At 37.3% G+C, this 20,944-nt stretch overlaps 1 pseudogene; it reads right to left on the bottom strand.

Annotated features, from left to right (window-relative positions):
• Positions 1-6,047: 6,047 nt before the first annotated feature.
• Positions 6,048-8,032, bottom strand: LOC143648107 (ATP-dependent RNA helicase DDX18 pseudogene; annotated as a pseudogene).
• Between the last annotated feature and the right edge of the window lie 12,912 nt (positions 8,033-20,944).

Genomic DNA, 20,944 nt, shown 5'->3' with positions numbered 1-20,944 from the left:
AAACTGTTAAAAGAAATCACAGAAGACCTAAATAGATGGAAGGGCATACCGTGTTCATGGATTGGAAGACTAAATATAGTTAAGATGTCAATCCTACCTAAATTGATTTACAGATTCAATGCAATACCAATCAAAATCCCATCAACTTATTTTTCGGAAATAGAAAAACCAATAAGCAAATTTATCTGGAAGGGCAGGGTGCCCTGAATTGCTAAAAGTATCTCGAGGAAAAAAAACGAAGCTGGAGGTCTCACGCTGCCAGACTTTAAGGCATATTATGAAGCCACAGTGCTCAAAACAGCATGGTATTGGCATAAAGATAGATATATCGACCAATGGAATTGAATAGAGTGCTCAGATATAGACCCTCTCATCTATGGACATTTGATCTTTGATAAGGCAGTCAAGCCAACTCACCTGGGACAGAACAGTCTCTTCAATAAATGGTGCCTAGAGAACTGGATATCCATATGCAAAAGAATGAAAGAGGACCCATATCTCACACCCTATACAAAAGTTAACTCAAAATGGATCAAAGATCTAAACATTAAATCTAAGACCATAAAACAGTTAGAGGAAAATGTAGGGAGATATCTTATGAAACTTACAATTGGAGGCAGTTTTATGGACCTTAAACCTAAAGCAAGAGCACTGAAGAAATAAATAAATAAATGGGAGCTCCTCAAAATTAAACACTTTTGTGCATCAAAGAACTTCATCAAGAAAGTAGAAAGACAGCCTACACAATGGGAGACAATATTTGGAAATGACATATCAGATAAAGGTCTAGTATACAGAATTTATAAAGAGATTGTTCAACTCAACAACAAAAAGACAGCCAACCCAATTACAAAATGGGAAAAAGACTTGAACAGACACCTCTCAGAAGAGGAAATGCAAATGGCCAAAAGGCACATGAAGAGATGCTCAATGTCCCTGGCCATTAGAGAAATGCAAATCAAAGCCACAATGAGATATTGTCTCACACCCACCAGAATGGCCATTATCAACAAAACAGAAAATGACAGGTGCTGGAGAGGATGCGGAGAAAGAGGCACACTTATCCACTGTTGGTGGGAATGTCAAATGGTACAACCACTGTGGAAGGCAGTTTGGTGGTTCCTCAAAAAACTGAATATAAAATTGCCATACGACCCAGCAATACCATTGCTAGGTATCTACTCAGAGGACTTAAGGGCAAAGACACAAACGGACATTTGCACACCAGTGTTTATAGCAGCATTATTTACAATTGCAAAGAGATGGAAACAGCCAAAATGTCCATCAACAGACGAGTGGCTAAACAAACTGTGGTATATACATACGATGGAATATTATGCAGCTTTAAGACAGAATAAAGTTATGAAGCATGTAATAACGTGGATGAACCTAGAGGACATTATGCTGAGTGAGACTAGCCAAAAACTGAAGGACAAATACTGTATGGTCCCACTGATGTGAACCGACATTTGAGAATAAATGTCACTGGTAACAGAGACCATCAGGAGTTAGAAACAGGGTAAGATAATGGGTAATTGGAGCTGAAGCGATACAGACTGTGCAACAGGACTAGATACAAAAACTCAAAAATGGACAGCACAATAATACCTAATTGTAACGTAATTATGTTAAAACACTGAATGAAGCTGCATCTGAGCTATAGTTTTTTGTTTGTTTGTTTGTTTGTGTCTTTTGTTTTTTTCTTTTTCCTTTTTTTATATATATGTTTTTTTATTTTTTTCTCTATATTAACATTCTATATCTTTTTCTGTTGTTTTGCTAGTTCTTTTCCTAAATCGATGCAAATGTACTAAGAAATGATGATCATACATCTATGTGATGATATTAAGAATTACTGTTTGCATATGTAGAATGGAATGATTTCTAAATGTTGTGTTAATTTATTTTTTTTAATTAATAAAAAAAACAAAAACACACAGAGCTTTCAAATTTACTTAAACATATTTTCTGCCTGTGGAAAAATGGAGTCATGGTTTCAGTGGCAGGAATAGAACAGCAAGTGTTAACAGCCTTAATATTATAGGATTCTTTGATTTCTAGGCTCTTTGGTCACAGGCTCCTGAGAACCTGTAGCTGAGGAATTCCTAGCTTATGACAATATTCAGTACTGGGCCAGGTAATGTTCCAAGTACTCTTTACCTGTGTTAGCTCAATAATGCTCACAATAGTCCCAACAAGGTATTAGTACTGCACCCATTTTACAGATGAAGAAACAGGCACAGAAGTTTAAAATTTTGTCACACAGCTACTGATAGAACTGGGACTTAACCCTGGATATTGTGGCTCTAGAGTTTGCATTCCTGCAGAGACAAAACAGCTACACCTTTTCCAATATTTTCCCAGTGTGGTCAGAAAAGAATTGGGCACTTGCCCTAATCCTGTGACCTTAGGAATATTGTCCCTCAGCCTTAAAAAAAGTATAGTCTCAGCTAAGTCTAGTACCTAAAACTATATTCAGTTTATAAGAAACCACCCTTATTAATTTTTTCACTTGAGAATGTTGCTCTATATAGCACCACACAGTGGGGAACTGTGGAACCACTCGGGATGAGAAATTGAAGTCTTGAATTCTGTTCTCTTCATTCCTATAACGCGTGGGCAAGTCATGTAATACTCTAAGCTTCTAGTTTCCTCATTTTGGGGGGTGAGAATCCTAATTTTTAAAGCTACTTGAAGCTTTTGAGAGCATGGAACTAGGAAATTGTAAAGTATTTTTTACAATGAAAGAGTTGCTATTGTTCATAGGGATCCCAGAGCTCATGGACGTAGACAGTGAGTAACTGTGGAGAACATCGTGAATCCCCAGGATAATTATTTGGAAAATGGTCCTTCACACAGGTGTGCATTTTTCCTTATATATATGAACATGTGCCTTCACATATATATATTTTGTTTTACAAAAATTATGTTGAAGTATGTTCTGTAATTTTTTGTTTTTTATTTAAAAATTTTGTTGTAAAATATATGTAACGTCAAATTTGTCACTTTAACCATTAAAAAATTCCATTTAAAAAAAAAGAAAATACAGAACAGCTTTGCATCTCTACACTGTTGGTTAAGCATACTATCAAAATTAAATATTTTCATTTTAAATAGACACATCTCAAAACAATCAAACATCAGGGTACTTTCTTAAATTTTGCCACTTCTTTGAAGCAAATAATATACTCTTAGTATTACAGTAATCAAAATTTGAAAAATGCCTAAACTAACCCCATTTAACTGAGTCAAAGCATTTCAACCTTTGAGATATTTAGATTTGTGTTTCAAGTCACTTTCTGGCTTGGGTTTATACCCTAAGTAAGCCTTTCATGTACATGCATCATCCTTTATTTGCAGACTGAGATTTAATGGCATAAATGATTAACCTTAAAACTCATGCTCATACATGAATCAAGTCATTGGGTTATTTATGGGAAAGATGGGATGGTGTGAGATGGCCTGATGTAATTCTAGAGCTAAAAACACAAAGCAAGGAGGCATTTACTAAATAAATCAAATGGTCAAGCATAAAGTGTTATCCATAAAGCAATAACCGTTCAATACCTGTAGTGGCATAAAGACATGTTTCTTAGCTCTTAAAGTAAATGTCATTCAGAGAGCAAACAATTGATGACTGAAATCTCTCCCTAAATATAAATCTTGAAGACACTACCTGTTCCAGACTTGCTATCAAAGGCATTTCCATTTGAGACTAATAATCGGGGAACCAAAGTCCAGAAAGAATCCATTGTAGCAGACTTGCTTTACAAGAATTACTAAAGGAAATCCTTAAACTTGAAAGGAAATGATATCAGATAGTAACTTAAATCCACTGTAAGAAATAAGGAGCAAAAAACATGATAACTGTGGGTAAACATGAAAGATGACAATTTGTTTTCTCTTTATCTCCCTAAAAGACATAAGATTTCAGGATTAGCATGAAGTAGGCTGTGGTAAATTAAAAATTAATATTGTAATCCCAGAGTAACAATTAAGAAAAAATTATGTACGTAAAAAAATCAACAGGGTGATTGAAATGGGAAACCAAAATAAGTATTTATTTAACAGAAAAGAAGGCAAGAAAGAAAGAACAGAGGAATGAACACACATGCACACAGGCACAAATACAACCATGAAAAGAGTGAGGCAAATGGAAGGCACAATGTACCCATTTATCATAATTACATTAAATATGGATGGATTCTAACTCCAATCTAAAGGCAAATATTGTATAAATAGATAAATAAGTAAGCTCCAACTATATGTTGTATACAAGAGATACCCTAGATTCAATAACATATATAATTTGAAAGTAAAAGAATAGAAAAACATTTCCCGTGCAAATACTAACTATTATAGCTGGGGTAACTATAATCAATATCATACAAAGTTGACTTTAAGGCAAGTAATATTACTGGAGACAAAGAAGAAACTCATAACGATAAAATGGGCAATTCATCAGGAAGATGTAACAATGATAAATGTATGCACCTAAGGACGGAGACCCTAAATCATGAAGCAAAAACTGACAGAATTGTAAAGAGAAATAAACAATTCAACAATTGTAGAGGGCTTCTTTGTTTTTTGCAAAGTAATGTAATTGTTTAATGACATGGGAAAATAAACAAGTTATAAAATATGAAGGTTATTACAAAGTAATGGGTAGAGGATAACTTCATTTTTGGTAGAATAAAAGCTTTATAAGTGTCAATATGCCTAGAAAATACTGGACAATTAGATACCCAAATATCAACAGTATTAAGTTCTGTTCAGTGATTAACCATTTGTCCTTTTGCTTTTGTGCATTTTTTGAAACATGATTATTTCTGAAACAAACAAAAGAAGCTATTGGATGGAAAGGTATTAAATGGCAGTTCAGAGCCCTGCAGCCCATGTCTGATCCCCAGGAGGACAGGACCAGCCAGGTGCCGGTGGACAAGTCCAGAGCCAAAGCTTAGCATTCCTTCGTTTCCTTTCGGAATGCTACTTATAAGGTTGTTTGCCCTACACTTGATGTTCTCAGTGTACTTATGTTTCATGGGAGGACATGAAGGTTAACTAGCACAACAGCAAAATGATGTTAGCAACTCTGGTTTTGAACCGCTACAAAACAGAACTACCACACTACATAAAACTCACTAGAAATCAAGTGCTCCTACAATAGAAGACTCACCTGACTAAACCACTGGGTATACTGTTTTCTCTGACCTTCCCTCATTTTCAACTTTCACTGCCACTCTATTTTTGTTTCATGGATTCTGGAAGAGGCAATTTTACTCACAAAGACACTTATCATAAACGTTCACTGAGCAGTGACTATTTGATGGCCTTGCTATGAGTATACTGGTATGTTGTCTTATTGTTTAAATATTCCACAAAGTCAAAAGAAGTACAAAAAATCCAAACCACTTCAAAATTAACAGATTTGAATGGGTGTCCTAATTTTTTTTTCTTTAAAGTGTCTTTGCAAGGTTACCAAACATAGAACAGCAGATTACACCTATATTGGTATAACTGAGGCTCAGATTTTCCCCTCAAATGTAAAGATTGGCAGCAGTGCTTTACTAAAATAGCATGCAATACATAAAATTAATACCACCTTTAACCTGAAGTGTTTCCAAGGTATTTCCCCAAGATCTCTGCCTTTTAATACTGCAGCATTTCCAGGAAGGATCGAGAACTGCTGTGAAAATCCAAGAAACAACCAAAACCAAAAAATAAAGCAAGACTTTTTAAGCATCAGGAACGGTACATACAGAAAGATTTCTAGTAAAAATGATATAAATTTGTGGGGGAAATTATAAATTAAAATACTGTATCATGACAACAGAGACCACAATATCCCTTGATTTGTCTTTGGGCAACCAAGATAAACTAAATGGTTTTCTACCCAAAAAATAAGAAAGAGATTTGCTAGAAATAAAAAGTTAATCAATACTCTTATTAGTGAAGAGCATAAATCATAAAAATAAGTTTCTCTGTTAGAGCAAGGGAAAAAATCTATTTCAGGACAAAGTTATTCAAGATGAAAAGAAGGTATGTCTTCAGTGAGAGAACTTCCTGCTCTCAGAATGATTTCTTGCTAATATTTTTGAAGATTTTGGACTTCTTCATATTCTTGGCTTTCTGGTAGCCAAACCTGCCACCTCCTCTCTTTCTCTGATTGTCATCATTGCTATTCACATTCAGATCAACAAAAGGAGGCACCTTGAATCTGAATGATACAGCAACCTAAGGTACATTTAGGTTACTAACATTATAGATTTGTTTCAGAGCATGGGAATTATATGCTTGAATGTAAGACTTATATGCTTCCTGAGCTGAATTATTAAGAAAGTAGTTCTTTTCAATCAATTTCTCTGGCTGAGATTGAGTGTCAGAAATCTTGGACCAGGAAAACTCATATTCACTTAAAGGAACTTTGGATTGCTTCAAATAACAAAGAAAACCCAATTTCTCTGGGCGCAAAATGAGCAAGGTGTGTCCTCCTCCATTTAGGCCTCTGACTGTTCTACCCACAGGATGAATATATTCCTTAGGGGCATCTGGAGGGTCATACTGAACAATCCAGTCAACTTCAGGAACATACAGTCCTCGAGCTGCCACATCTGTACACAACAATGTCCCTGAATCTGCAAGAACTGGACGAACGTTGTTGTCTACTTATTTGTTTCTGCCTTCTGTGAATGACCAAGACAGGCAAATCAATGTTGTTCATCAACTCGTAGTGGTATTTCACAGATTTACAGGGTGAAAAGAACACCATCATTTTCTTCTTTTTTTTTTTTTTTAAGGAATGTGAAGAGCAGAAGGAATGTCTTTCAGAGGGACAGACAGCATATCCCTGCTAAAGGCTATCCACTGTTGCATTAATTTTATTATCAACACCAACATACAATGGCTACTTTTTCAGCAAAATTCTTGCCAGGTCTTCAACTTTTCGAGTTTGCATGGCAGAAAAGAGCATGGTCTGTCTGCGTATTGGCAGAAGTTTGATGATTTGCTTTAATCCCTCTTCAAACCCAACATCCAAGATATGATCAGCCTCATCAATTACCAGACACTGCAGGTTTTTATACATGAACCCTTGGGTATTCTGCATATGGCCCAGGAGTCGACCTGGCATAGCCACAAAGATGTTGATCACATTAGCAAGCTTCTTTGCTTCAGCAGATCTGTTACTGTCCCACATTATCAACCCCTATGCATGGACATGGTGAGTCATTAGCTCCTTAAGTACACCAGAAGTCTGCATGGCCAGTTACTTAGTAGGCGAGAGGATAAGGACACCTGTTCCATTCCTGGGCATGAATTTTAACTTAACAATGAGTTCAATAGCATGGATGAAAAATACCAGGGTTTGTCACTGCGTGTCTTTGCAGCCGCTAGAAGATCTCTGCCTTCCAGAAGTGGTCTGACACTGTCATGTTGAATTTTAGTCATATCATAAAGCCCATTTCTTTTATTGCCTTCAGCGTATCTTCATTGACAGTATTAGTTAGGGATGTGAATGAAGTATCCTCAAAAGTTCCTGTCAATCCCAGGGGGCAAGCTGGGCATTTCATCATCGGGCTTCTTCATGCTATTTTCTGTTTCTTTAGGAGCTCCAACATCTTCTTCTTCACCCTCTGCTTTATCTTTGGTTTTTGCTTTTTTTTTTTTTTGGCATCAGGCCAACATTTTCTATAATTTTTCTCTTTTTCTTCCTTTTCTTTTTAAATTCTGAATTGGGTGGCTTAGTTGCTACTTCCTCATTGGTTAATACAGTAGATATCTTTGGGGAATTTTTAACTTTGACATTTTTCAGTGCTTCACTAGACATGTTTCCATTTTGGGCTTCTGACAAGCTCACATTCATAAACTGTTTTAGGGACTAAAACAGCTTCCATGGTTTCTTCAGACACATTTCCATTTTGGGTTTCTAAAAGGCTCACATTTGAGGCCGCTGTAGCTTGAGAGTTTACTGCTGCAATTTTAAGTTCTCCTTCTTGACCTTTCTGCACAGGACTTTCATCAATAGGAGAGACATGATGTCGGCAGAGCCTGCAGAGTTTTTAATATTTCATGCTCAATACTGACAACAACTAGAAAGAAATTCAGCAGGAATACCAAAGACACAAAAATCACTATCAATCAACTTGATTAATTGTCACGTTGGAACACTCCACTCAGTGGAAGGTACTTTTTTTTTAAACACACATGAAACACTATTCAAGACAGACAATATGACACGTTTTCAATAATTTTACAATACTTGAGTGTGTTCTACAAACCCAATGGAAACAAATTAGAAATCAATAACAGAAAGGACTTAGGGAAATCCTCCAATATTTGGAAATTACACAACATACATCTATATAACCTATGAGTCAATAAAGAAATCACAGGGGAAATTAGAAATTATACTGAACTGAGGAAGAACAAAAACAAAAACAAAACATAACAAAAACTGATGAAATGCAGCTAAAGCAGTGTTGAGAATTTAAACACCTGCATTAGAAAAGTCTCCTGAGAGGAATCTAAGATTTCACCTTAAGAAAACTAGAAAAATAATGGTAAATTAACACCAAACAAGTAGAAGGAACAAGTAAATTAACACCAAACATGGTGAGTAGAGGTGAATCAATGACATACAAAACAGAAAAATAATACAGAAAATCAATGAAATGAAAAATGCTTTAAAAAAAGCAAAGATATTAAGTATTAGGCTAGATGGTCTAGGGGAAAAAAGTGAGAGAAGACAACATTTTCAAAAATCAGGAATAAGAGGGGAGAATATCACTGATAACCAAAGAAAAATTAAAAGGATGATAAGGTAATATTATGGATAACTTTATGCTAACAAACTAGGTAATTTAGATGAATACACAAATTCCTAGAAAGACATAAATTGCCAAAAGTATCTCAAGAAGACAAACAAAGGTATTGAATTAGCAATTAAAAATATTCCCACAAACAAAAGCCTAACACCAGCTTTATTGGTGAATTTTAGCAAGCATTTAAAGAAGAGACAATACAATCCTTCAGAAGTACCTTCAGAGGGAACACTTCCTAACTCATTCTTTGATGGCAGAATAATCCTGGCAATAAAGCCAGGAAAAGACATCACTGGAAAAAAAATATTATAAACCAATATCCCTCATGAATCACAGGTACAAAAAAGTCTTTAAGAAAATATAAGAAAACCAAATTCAACAACATACAAAAAAGATGACAAAATATGACTGATTGGGACTTATCCCAGGAATGCAAAGTTGATTTATAATCATAAAATAAATTAATATACTACACAGTATTAACAAACTAAGGAAGAAAACCCATATGATCATCTCAATAAATGCAGAAAAGACATTTGACAAATTCACCACCCTTTCAAGACAATAAAGATCGATGGAGACATAGCAGCCACTATTTATTGAGTTCCAGCTCCATACCACTCTGTGCATATGCTTTTTGCCTGACAATCTCGCAGGCAAAAAATGGTAATTATGACTTGAACCTACATCATTTTGAAACCACAGCCCATGGTTTTACATGCCACATTCTGTTAAACAGTAAGTTGTTTTCAGAATAAAGTTTTGTTAAGGCCCCCAGGATTCACTGCTGATATGGTCAGACACAACTTGTAAATTGGAAACACTTTTTTCATAGCTTCCACCTCATTGGGTTTCTACAAAAAAAGAGTATTGATGGTAAAAGGAATGGGAAAGTAGTAATATACTGAGAAATTGTCCTAATAGAAAAGGGTACTTGGAAAATACTTCTCAAGAACCATGTGGCCTTCATAAGAAGGAATGAAGTTGTGAGGCAAGCAACTAGGTGAATGAAGCTTAAGGACTGTATATTGAATGAAATGGCAGAAACAAAAAGGCAAATATTATCATGTTTCACTTATATGGACTAATATAAAAACTCAGTGAATTGAAGCTAAGAGCATGGGTTGTCAGGTTGGGGCCTGTTGTGGAGGGTCCTAGATTGTGAGGTCTTGTGACAGTTACATATATTAAAGAATTGTAACTTTTATCTCTAAATTCTGAGATACTGAACTGTTTGAATATAACCTAGTCATTCCCTGAAACTTCGGGTATTTATGTGTACCTGAGACTCAGATTTAGAGCTCTGAAGCTATGAAAGTCAGCACTATCCCATACAGGAACTGTTTAAAAAGTTGAAAAAGGGATCAGACTTTTACTAGAAATATGATTGAAGCTGATCTGTATAGGAGTAAAGTAGATCAGAATACAGGGTAAAGGTTGATATTGTCCATATTTTAAAAGTTCAACATCTGTGTGAGATCAAAGGGAGTGATGTTTATTTGGGGCAAAATTTGTATTTTGGGTAGCACATTACCGAATTTAACTTTTGTGGTTAGTTTATTTGAACACCATAAGTACATGGCATCATTGAATAGGGTGTGAGATCACGTTGGTTTGTCCAGGTTAATGTGATGCCTCGATATATGCCAGAGTAATTTGAGCAGTGAATAGAGTATTTCAGGGTCTCCTTGAGGGACTGGGAAGAAAGGAGGAAATATTCAACTTCCCCATTTGGAGAATTCCAGACATTCTCTCAAGCATTGGGAACAACCAAATCAATAAGCTCAGCTCTTAATCTTGGGGTTCGCCACTATGAGACTTAATCCTGCAAAGAATAGGCTAAGCCTATGTAATTATGCATAAGAGTCACCCCCAGAGAATCTCTTTTGCTGCTCAGAAGCGGCCTGTCTCTAAGCCAACTCAGCAGGTGAACTCGCTTCCCTCCCCTCTACATGGGACATGATTCCCAGGGGTGTAAATCTCCCTGGCAATGTGGGACAGAACTCCTGGCATGAGCCAGGACCTGGGATCTTGGGATTGAGAAAGCCTTCTTGACCAAAAGGGGAAAGAGAGAAATGAGACAAAATGAAATTTTAGTGGCTGAGAGGTTTCAAACAGATTCGAGAGGTAATCCTGGAGGTTATTCTTATGCACTTTATAGAATCCCTTTTTAGTTTATGGTGTATTGAAGTGGCTGGAGGGAAGTACCTGAAACTGTTGAGCTGTGTTTCAGTAGCCTTGATTCTTGAAGATGATTGTATAATGATAAAGCTTTTACAATGTGACTGCGTGATTCTGAAAACGTCATGTCTGATGCTCCTTTTGTCCAAGGAATAGACAGATGAGTAAACAAATATGGATAAAAATAAATAAATAAATAAACTTGAATCAGGCCTCTTACTGCTGGCAAAGCCACATCAGAATAACCTTGGAGGCACGGCCCCTTGTTCTCCTGTGGAATGAGGTCCAGCCTGTATGCACCTTATCTAATCCAGCCTTACTGTGGGAAAGTTCTCCCTCTGAGGTTTCAGGCAGGTTAGTCAATGTTCACTCTGCTTTCAAGGACACTGACTCTAGAACCCAAAGACAGCTGTATAGAAAGCATTCTGGTAAGTAATAAATGGTCCCTGGGACAGGAACTGTGAACCAAACTTTGTAGCTTTGCAGGCATGACAGAAATTAAAAAATAATCTTGCTTTGATTATACTCCCTAAAGCAGTTCCTGTGTAAGAGCACAATAAATATGCAGATGTCAGTTTATTCAGCACTCTTGCTTCTGATGAGCTTGAGTCCCCTGACCACACTTAACTTCTTGTTTTTTGAATCTTGCACAGTGTCCCTTCTTCTCCCCTGTTCCCAAGGGAAATCCCAGCAGGGAGGATAAGGAGTAATATAAATTGGGTGGATTGAAACACTAGTGGTCAACGAGAGGGATGGGTAAGGGGTATGGGATGCGTGATTTTTTTTTTTTATTTCTTTTCCTGGAGTGGTGGATGCAGATGTTTTAAAAATGATCATGGTGATAAATACAACAACTATGATGATATTGTGAGACACTGATGGTACACCATGTATGGACTCTATGTGTGTGAAGATTTGTATTAAAATTACAGCTAAATTATTTCTTATTTTGAAGTAAATGTGTTTGATGTACTTTTTATGGCTCAAGTATGAAACAAGGCTGTGAAAGAAATGACAATGGTCACTTTCATATGTATCCATTCCTTAACTGGCTTGTCTTCCTCCAGTGAGGAGGCAGATTCCATAAACCTGGGAATTGGGCTCTTCACTTTTTTTCCTGCTCACTTATCTGCTGGCTAACTCAATCCCCTTTAAGCTTTTATCTTAATAGTCACCTCCAGAAGCCTTTCTGTGGATTGCTGCAGCACTTGTACTTCAGTTTTACCTTAGAGCATCCATTATATTGTACTGTAATTGCTAAGAATTGCTCCCATCTCCCACTAGACCACACCTTGCTCAGCTTTGTACCTCCAGCATGCATTCCACAGCCAAGCACAGGGCAGGTAGTACACAGTGAATGGATGAATAAATGAATGCATTTTAGGTTATAGTTTATACTCTTAAAAATGTCTCTACAGGGTGGTGCAATGGTGGCTCAGTGGCCAAGTTCTCGCCTGCCATGCCAGAGACCCGGGTTCAATTCCCAGAGCTTGCCCATGTTAAAAAAAAAAATGTCTCTACAGGGTTTTTAGATGACCCAGGTGCTTTCAGTCTTTATTAAACAAAACAATTCCCTGGTTCCTAAGAAAACCTTTGCAAATGTCCAATATGTAAGATATTGAAATGAAGCTGCTCTCAGGGAAAGAGAGGCTAGCCTGGGAGGGACACTTGAGGGGAGTAGATGAGCCCCAGGAAGAGCCATTGAAAATCTCTGGACTTCACAGTATCCAGTTTCAAAACTACAGCTTAAATCTATTACAGAAGGAAGAAAAACAGCCAATAAAAATGAATATATGAAAGATATGCATACACTTTCCATGTTAGATGTTGTGTTGCTTTTTCTGTTAATTATGTCTCTGAGAGCCTCCTGACTTAGGCCAGATAACTAAGTTTTGATTTAAAAACTAAAATAAAAAAGATAGTGCTGATTAAACAACTAAAATAAAGTAGGTAAACTATCATGGGTAGGAAGAATCCTTAAAATGACAAACTAGAATTATTCTCCTTTTATTTTCTCTTTGACTCACCTTCTAAGAGGATAAATAGTCTTCTCTAAATAAAACTAACTTCAATTAAATTACTTCAATTAAATTAACTAACTTCAAAAAATACTGAAGCCCTTTTGAAATCCTATTGTACATAAAACATTATAAATAAAACTTTTAAGTTAACTAACCAGAAACCTGGAAAAAAGAAAAAGAGCAGAACTATACTACGATTTACCATTTACAAGGCTCTGAATATGGTGTCTATCCATTACAAACATGGATAGTAAAGAAAGCAGAGAAAAATGGCTGTATAAGCTTAAAATGTGTGCTCAAGTATCTAAAGTCTTCTTGCTTTAAAATCTAAAAATCTTTTTCATATAGAAAAATCAATAAAGTTAGAGAACTGCATCAAGAAATTTGATTTGTACAATAGAGACTTATACACAGTCATATTTACCTTATTTTATAGTAAACAGACAAACCAGTAAGTGGGCAGAATTCAGCCTGGAGTTTGGTTTATACAATAGCACTTTAATAACTCAAATACTTCATTATTAGCTTGTTTGATTTTTTTTATCAAGTCACAAGTATAAGCAAAAATCATTCATATCATCCATAATGCCAAAGATTTTAGATGTTAAATATTTGAGTACAACAGTTCCAAATAACCAAAACATTACTGGAAAACCTACAAAAGAAAAATTAGGAAAACAAAAATGACTTGATATTTCCTATAGTCATTTCAACAGACATAGCTTAGAATGAAGAAAAACTCTATATCCAGAGAAAATGTAGAAATGCATCTCAAATTAATACAAAGACTATTCCTCCAAAATAAAGAGGCAGTAACTAAAACAAACAATATCATTGTCAAATTAATGGATTCTGTAGGATATTTATATATCAACTGCAGTTAAATTCACGTTTCTAAGCAGTTTCTTAACCATGAATGCATGGCCCTGGATCCATGGATCCATGAAACCTGGATAAAAATAAGTAAAACTGAATTACTTAACTATCTACTTAATATTAACCTTCCCTAGCTTCATGAAAAGGGCAATTTGACATATTAAATTACCACCTCAATATGTTAAAAAATGTTAGACCCCCTGTATTACATAGATCATTTCTTTAAAAGTAAAGCATAAAACCAGGGAAATATTTTAGAGAAGGAAAACATGCATGTGGCATCACCATGTTACAATCTCCATGTTCACTGATTTTGAGAAGTAGCCCTACTATACCCAAAGAAGATTAGATAATTTGTAGATTTTTCAAAAGATGCAAACAGAATCACCATCCATAAATTACTATGACTAATTTTATATATGACACACTACACATGTTCAATCGAACTGAAGACTAATTTCCTACATATTATAATTAGAATAGATTTTATTCAAATGGAGCATTTAAGTCAATGACTTTCTTGTACACATCTAATAAAAGCGATGAACTTTCTCCTGGGGAATAGCAGTGTTTCCCCACACAGGCATATAAAATACAGACTGAGTATACTGTCACATTTTGCAGTGCAGAACAGAGTTCACTGATTTCAAGAACTGTACTTATTAATTCCAAAGCACAGAAGTCAGGTAATGATTTCTTTTTTGTTGAAAACACAGTACCACCACATGCTGTTAATTTCAGTGACTAAAATACTTGAGTCACATAATCAAAACAGGATTATAGGCAGATTGGGATGGGGAGAGATGATCCATAAAAATTATAGTCCTAGGTCGTAGTGGCTACATTTCTATTGTAGCCAGGAGTGAAGCCTATAAAGAGAAGGAAATAACTATTTTATATAAAATTCTAATAGATTCTCTCTCTCTCAAAAAAAAAAAGAACTTTAAAAACGATGCTTACTTTCTTAATGTTTGTTAAAATCTTGAGATCAGGTTTTATCTTAGAAAACAATACTTACTCATTTTTGGATGTATCACCTATACTAAAGCACATGCACTTTTGCTAGTCAACCAAACTTTCAGGGAATAGTCCTAATCTTACACAAAATCTACCACTGAACAGAAAAAGTAGGAATACTTTCCTGTTAAATCTATGCAGCAAGAATAAATGACATAATGAGCCAAGTGGAAGAAAGGATGATTACTGTCCCACTCATGAACAAAGGTATAAAATTCCTAAGAAAATAATAGCAAACTTCATCCAGCAATGTGTAAAAATTGCAATAGCCCAGAAAATGTCTTCTGTTAAAAAATCATCTAACTAATGTAATTCTCCACAGTAACACATTGAAGGGAGAAAACCCACAAGATCATCTATACAGGTGCAGAAAAGAATCTGATGAAAAGTAATACTTATTAGTTTCTTTTTAAATGCTCAAAGCATGATGAGGATATGTTAAAAGGACATAGAATCCAGCTTGAAATAACTGGTCGAATTTGGAACTGAAGTTTTTTGCCCCAATGGGTTTTTGCTTTTATAAAAACCCTTTCCCATCTTATTAGATGAGTCTCAGGAGGAAGAGGAAGTAAACTTACCGCATTTAACAAGTGGTTTTCTAATTAAATTCTAAACTGTGCAGAGTTGAAAACAGATTGGTGCAACTGAGGAAGGCACTTGTTGAGGTTTACTAGGCCAACAATCTTGGTGCTCCAGCTTACAGAGCTGGTTTCGCCCAGGTCAGAAAACGAATCCCAAGCTTGGGACTGGGTTCACCACATGGCAATTGCCCAGAGCAGCTTTCCCCAAACCACGGATAACCACCCTGGGCCTCTGAAACAGTTCAGGGATTAAGGGGCCTCTGCCTCTACAGCCTTCAATAAGAATTGGTTTCACACGCCCCATCATTTGGGTTTTAAGTTCTATCAACTGTATTGAATCTACGCTGCCATCAGTGGTAAGATGCACTGCTGTTTCCTGAGTCACTAGGAAAGAGAAAATGTGGCAATTCAACAAGAACGCACCATTCATTTTTAGACATACCCTGATTTTTTAGAGATTAAAATGCACAGAATATGCATTTAAAATAGATGAAACATGGCGGTTCTTTCGTCACTTTTCTTATAGTGATTGTTTATAGATATGAGTTTCTGGGCTTGGGTCGGATCCTCCAGCCTGGGGAAGACCAGGCCGTTTAACCAGCCTCACAGGTGAGAGTGAGGGGAGGATACCGGCAGCGCGTTCTCCTCTTTTCCGTTTAGCTAGAGGAAAGGCTTATTATCGCGAGAGTTCCATTCGACGGGAGTTTCCTCTCGGTCCAAAAGTCGTGAGACAGCAAAGGCGTCAGTATCCCGGAGCGCAGGGCGGCCGAGGTGGACGTAAGATGGCGACGCCGTCCGTACCCCTCCCACCGTGAGCCTGCGGTACCCTCGGGCCGCTCACCTGGTGCGAGCAGGTCCCTGGCTCTACCTGGGGCTCGAAGAGTACCCCAGAGGCGCGGCGGCCGCCAACTAGACCAGCGTGGACCCCCGCGGACCTCCGTGGCGGGGAGGGAGGGCGGAGCGAGAGTGCGCTGGCAGCACCCGCCTCGGTTATTAGGTAAAACTTTTTTATTCTGTTATTTTATTTTCAGTTAGCACAAACCAACTTGCAGAGATGTTGCTGTTCTTATAATAATGTATTAAGATTTCAGAAAGATAGTACGCATTAACAAAATTATGAGCAATCACGAATTTTAGGTGATTGAAGGTAGTTGTATAGGCATCTTGGATTGCTAGTTCATTTCTACCCTGTGGTTCTTATCAATTTGCAAACATTTTTTTTATTTGATAAAAACTCCCCAAAGGGGAGTTAACCTTTCTCTTGAACCGTGGGAGGATTATCAGGTCATAATCTTAATTGAAAGCTTAGTGTGCATCAGACAAAATTCTATGTGGTTGGAATGTATTAACTCATTTCTCATAAAATACTACATAGGAGATAGTCGTAATTATTAATCACATTGATAGATGAGAAGTCTTAGGCAAAGTGAGCATAAGCAACATTACAGATTCTGACAATAAAATTTGCCACTCATAGTCATCCTCGGAGGTCTCAGGATCATCTGTTTTAAGCAGGTCGGTCCTCTTATTGTTCCCACTTTACAGAGTGGAAAATGAGAACATAGAAAGGCCAGATCATCCCAGAACTCTCACCTGTGTATTCAGGTTTTCTCCTCTAGCTTTCCTTGTGGCGACAAGCAGGACCTGGTCTTCCTCTTTTAACTGAACTTATATTCAGCTTTGTTGTTTACACTTATAGTATCGTGCTACCATCACACAATATTGTGCTATCCATTTCCGAACCTTTTACAATCAACTTTATTAAATATTCTGTACTCTTTAACTATGTGTTGCCCATCTCGATCTTCTATTACCTGATAACCTATGCTCTGGTATTTAACTCCCAGAGTTTACTCATAGTTAGTTCAAGGTAGTTAGACCATACAATATTTGTCCTTTTCTTTCTGGCTTAATTCACTCAAGATAATGTCATCAAGGTTCATCAACATTGTTGCATGCATGCATCATGACTTCATTCTTTTTTACTGCTGTTTAATATTCCATCCTGTGTATATACCACAGTTTATCCATTCATCCCCTCATCAATTGATGGACACTTTGGCTGATTCCTTCTTTTGGCAGTCATGAATAATGATGCTGTAACATTGGTATGCAAATGTATATTCACGTCCCTGTTTTCAGTTCTTCCAACTGTATACCTAGTAATGGGATTGTTGGATCATATGACAATTTATACTATAGCTTCCTGTGGACTCGCCAAACTGCCTTCCAGAGTAAATGCATCATTTTGCATTCCCACCAACAGTGAATAAATGCACCTGTTTTTCTACATTCTTGTGGTTCTTTTTTTTTTGCTAACAGGTTACGTGTGAAATGGTATTTCACTGTGGTTTTGATACACATTTCTATTGACAGTTAGTGAAGTTGGGTATCTTCATATACTTTTGAGCCATTTTATATTTCCTCTTTGGAAGAGTATTTGTTTTAGTTTGTAAGCTGCTATAATGGGATATAGCAGAAATGGAATGACTTTTAAAAAGGAAATTTAATAAGTTGCAAGTTTACATTTTCAAGCATATAAAGAAGTTCAAACTAAGCGTCCAAAACAATGATACCGTAATTCAAGGAAGCTAATGGGACTGAAACACCTCTGTCAGCTGGGAAGTTACATGGCTGTCATCTGCTGGCCCTTTGTTTCTGAGCTCCGTTGCTTTCAGCCTCTGTTCCTGTGGGGATTCCTCACTTTGCTTTTATGGCTGACTTTCATCTCTTGGTGTCCCTTGGCAGTCTCCAGGTTCTGTTTTGCTTAGTAGCTTATGGGAAGGCACAGGGCGACATCTGCTGGGCTCCACGCATCTCCAGACACCTGTGTCTCTGTTTGCCAAGTGTCATCATCTGTGTCAGTTCTGTTCTAAAGTTTCTGTCTGCTCTGTCACTTATGAGGTTTCTACAAAATGTTTCACCTTTTAAGGACTCTGGTAAATTAATCAAGACCCACCTGGGATGGGTGGAGTCATATCTGCATCTAATCAGAGGGTCTTCCTTACCCTTGTATTCTGAATTAGTTATACATCTATATGCCAGCCTCTCAGAATCCAGAAATAACAATTACTGCTCTGGGCTAAATGTGACTGCTGTAAGAGCTTACAATCTAGGCCCCTGTTTTCTTAGATGTATTTTCTAAATGAGACCATACAATATTTGCTCTTTTGTTTCTGGCTTATTTTAACTCAGTAAATGTCCCACAGGTTCATTCACAGTGTTGCATATCTCAAAACTTTGTTCCTTTTATAGCACAATACTTGATCATATGTATACACTGTTCACCAATCTACTTCTCAGTCAGTGCATCCTTCAGCCACCTCCATTCATTGGGCATCATATATTCTAATATGTTTTAAATGTGGTCTACAGTATCTTTCATCTCTGTGATGTCTGATATTTTTCTGTTTATTCTTTCAAATTCTTCATGTTCCTCCAGTGTCCTCTTAATATCTTTTATATCATTATGAGCAGCCTTCAGCCCTCTTGTCCCCTTAGGCCTACCTGACCCTGACCATAGTTAGTGACCAAATCAAGTGAAAACCTGATGGGGCTCCAGTCAGGGCCACAAACCCTGGGACTAGGGAATGAGTGGCACAAACCCCAGCAGAGAGTTCTCCTGTGTGGGGGTGGATTTAGTGGCCTCCATACTCCACCCTCTGCCCCCTACCCCTGGGATGATGCTGTGCTGCAGGACTCTGTATTTCAGCTTCATCTGCCCACAGCCAGTCTAGAAATGGCTGGAAGCCAGTTATGGCACTTAGCTCACTGACTTTCTTGGCCTCACCTCTCCATCCGCCCATGCCTGCAATCTTCAGCCTCCATGAGGGGAATGGAGCAGCACAAGGACCCAGACAAATCTGTTTCAGTGGGTAGACGCTAGATTGGCACACTCCGTGTCTCTCCCTCCTTCCCAGGGAAGGGCACCCCCAGTATTTACCCCCCCCCCCAAAAAAAAAAATCAGGTGCGCTCAGGGGCAGGGAGTAGGTATTTTTCCTTGACTAAGTGGAGTCTGTACACAGGAAAAGCGTATTTTATCTTCCAAGTTCACCACAGGCACTCCTAGCTATGAAACTGAAGGGAAAATCTTCCCAAGCCATCTGTGGAGATAGATAGAGTCATGACTGGGTACGTTGACCTTGTTCTCTCCATGCCAATTTCTCTGTTTTTTTGTTCAGGGCCTCCCTATTCAGGTTAGAAGACCCTCCATGATGGCTTATACCTGGAACCACTGTCCCATTCATTCTTCTATCATGTCTCGTTGCACAGAGCCAGGATGACCTCAGCCTCTCGTGTTCTACCATCTTACTGGAAGTCTTTTGTGCAGCCTTTTTCAATTTAGAGATGTGGACCCATGGTTCAACACCCTGTAATTTAATTGCAGTGTCAGAAGTTACTAGCAGTTGGTAGGTTCCCTTTTAGTGAGGCTCCTGGGCTGTATTTTGTTGCTGGCATTTCCAGTAGACCCAGTATCCTGGTTCCAGATTATGATTAATGGAATGTCTGTCATGTGAGTCAGGAAAGGTATCCTTTCCCAGTTGGAGGTCATCTTTGGCATAATGCCTTAAGGATTTGCAAATTATTTCACTTCCTGGTGTGTCAATAAATGAGTAGTGTCAATTTTATTCACAGAGCCATAGATCTGCCAGTACAATTACATAAAGGAAGAGTTTGGTTTTCATATGAATAATCATGGCCAAAGGTAAAATTTGGGGCCATGTTAGGCCAGTTTCTTCAGTTCATTAAACCAGTTTTTCTTTAAATATATAATCTCAGCTGTTTTAGTTGAGGCTGTTTCCACATGAAAATTGGTAGGAGCATTTTCTTTTTTAAATATTCAATGTCAGTTCTTTTTGTATGAGCTTCTGTCTTGATGTTGTTCATGATAACAACCCTAAGTGGGAAGTAAAGTGACAGAAGGAACACGTCTCCTTGTCTATTTTGAATTGGAGTACCAGAAGAAGTGAGAAAGCGTTTTTGTTGCCATGGCATGTTGATATCCTGGACTGCACCAAAAGCATATGTGTTATTAGAATGGATGTTAACAGATTTTCCTTCAGTGTGAAGGCTATGTTAAAAGCACTTTAGGTGAAGATTAGAAAGTGAAAGTAGAAGGATCTCATAAGAAGTCAGATTTCTGGAGGAAAAATTTTGGTTCTGCTCAGTGTTAAGTTTGCTGAGGCTTTAAAATAATTTGGCAGCTTCTGCTATAGCTTTTATACAATTTGGGTAAGCATAACCAACTGCATTAAGTTGCAGTTACAATAGGCAATAGGTTTGGAATTTCCTCTGTTCTTGAGTTATCATTCCTAAGAGTTGGTTATGTAACCAACTATTTCCTGTTATCAAGGTGGACAGATTCTGATTAGGTCTATGTGAATAATTAATTATATTGCCAAAAGAATAACACTATTCAGTAAGCATTTTCCTTGTGGAGTGGTTAGG

This window comes from Tamandua tetradactyla, chromosome 1 (assembly GCF_023851605.1).
Source record: "Tamandua tetradactyla isolate mTamTet1 chromosome 1, mTamTet1.pri, whole genome shotgun sequence".
In the NCBI taxonomy this organism is placed as follows: Eukaryota; Metazoa; Chordata; class Mammalia; order Pilosa; family Myrmecophagidae; genus Tamandua; species Tamandua tetradactyla.
This window is presented reverse-complemented; position numbering and strand designations above follow the sequence as displayed.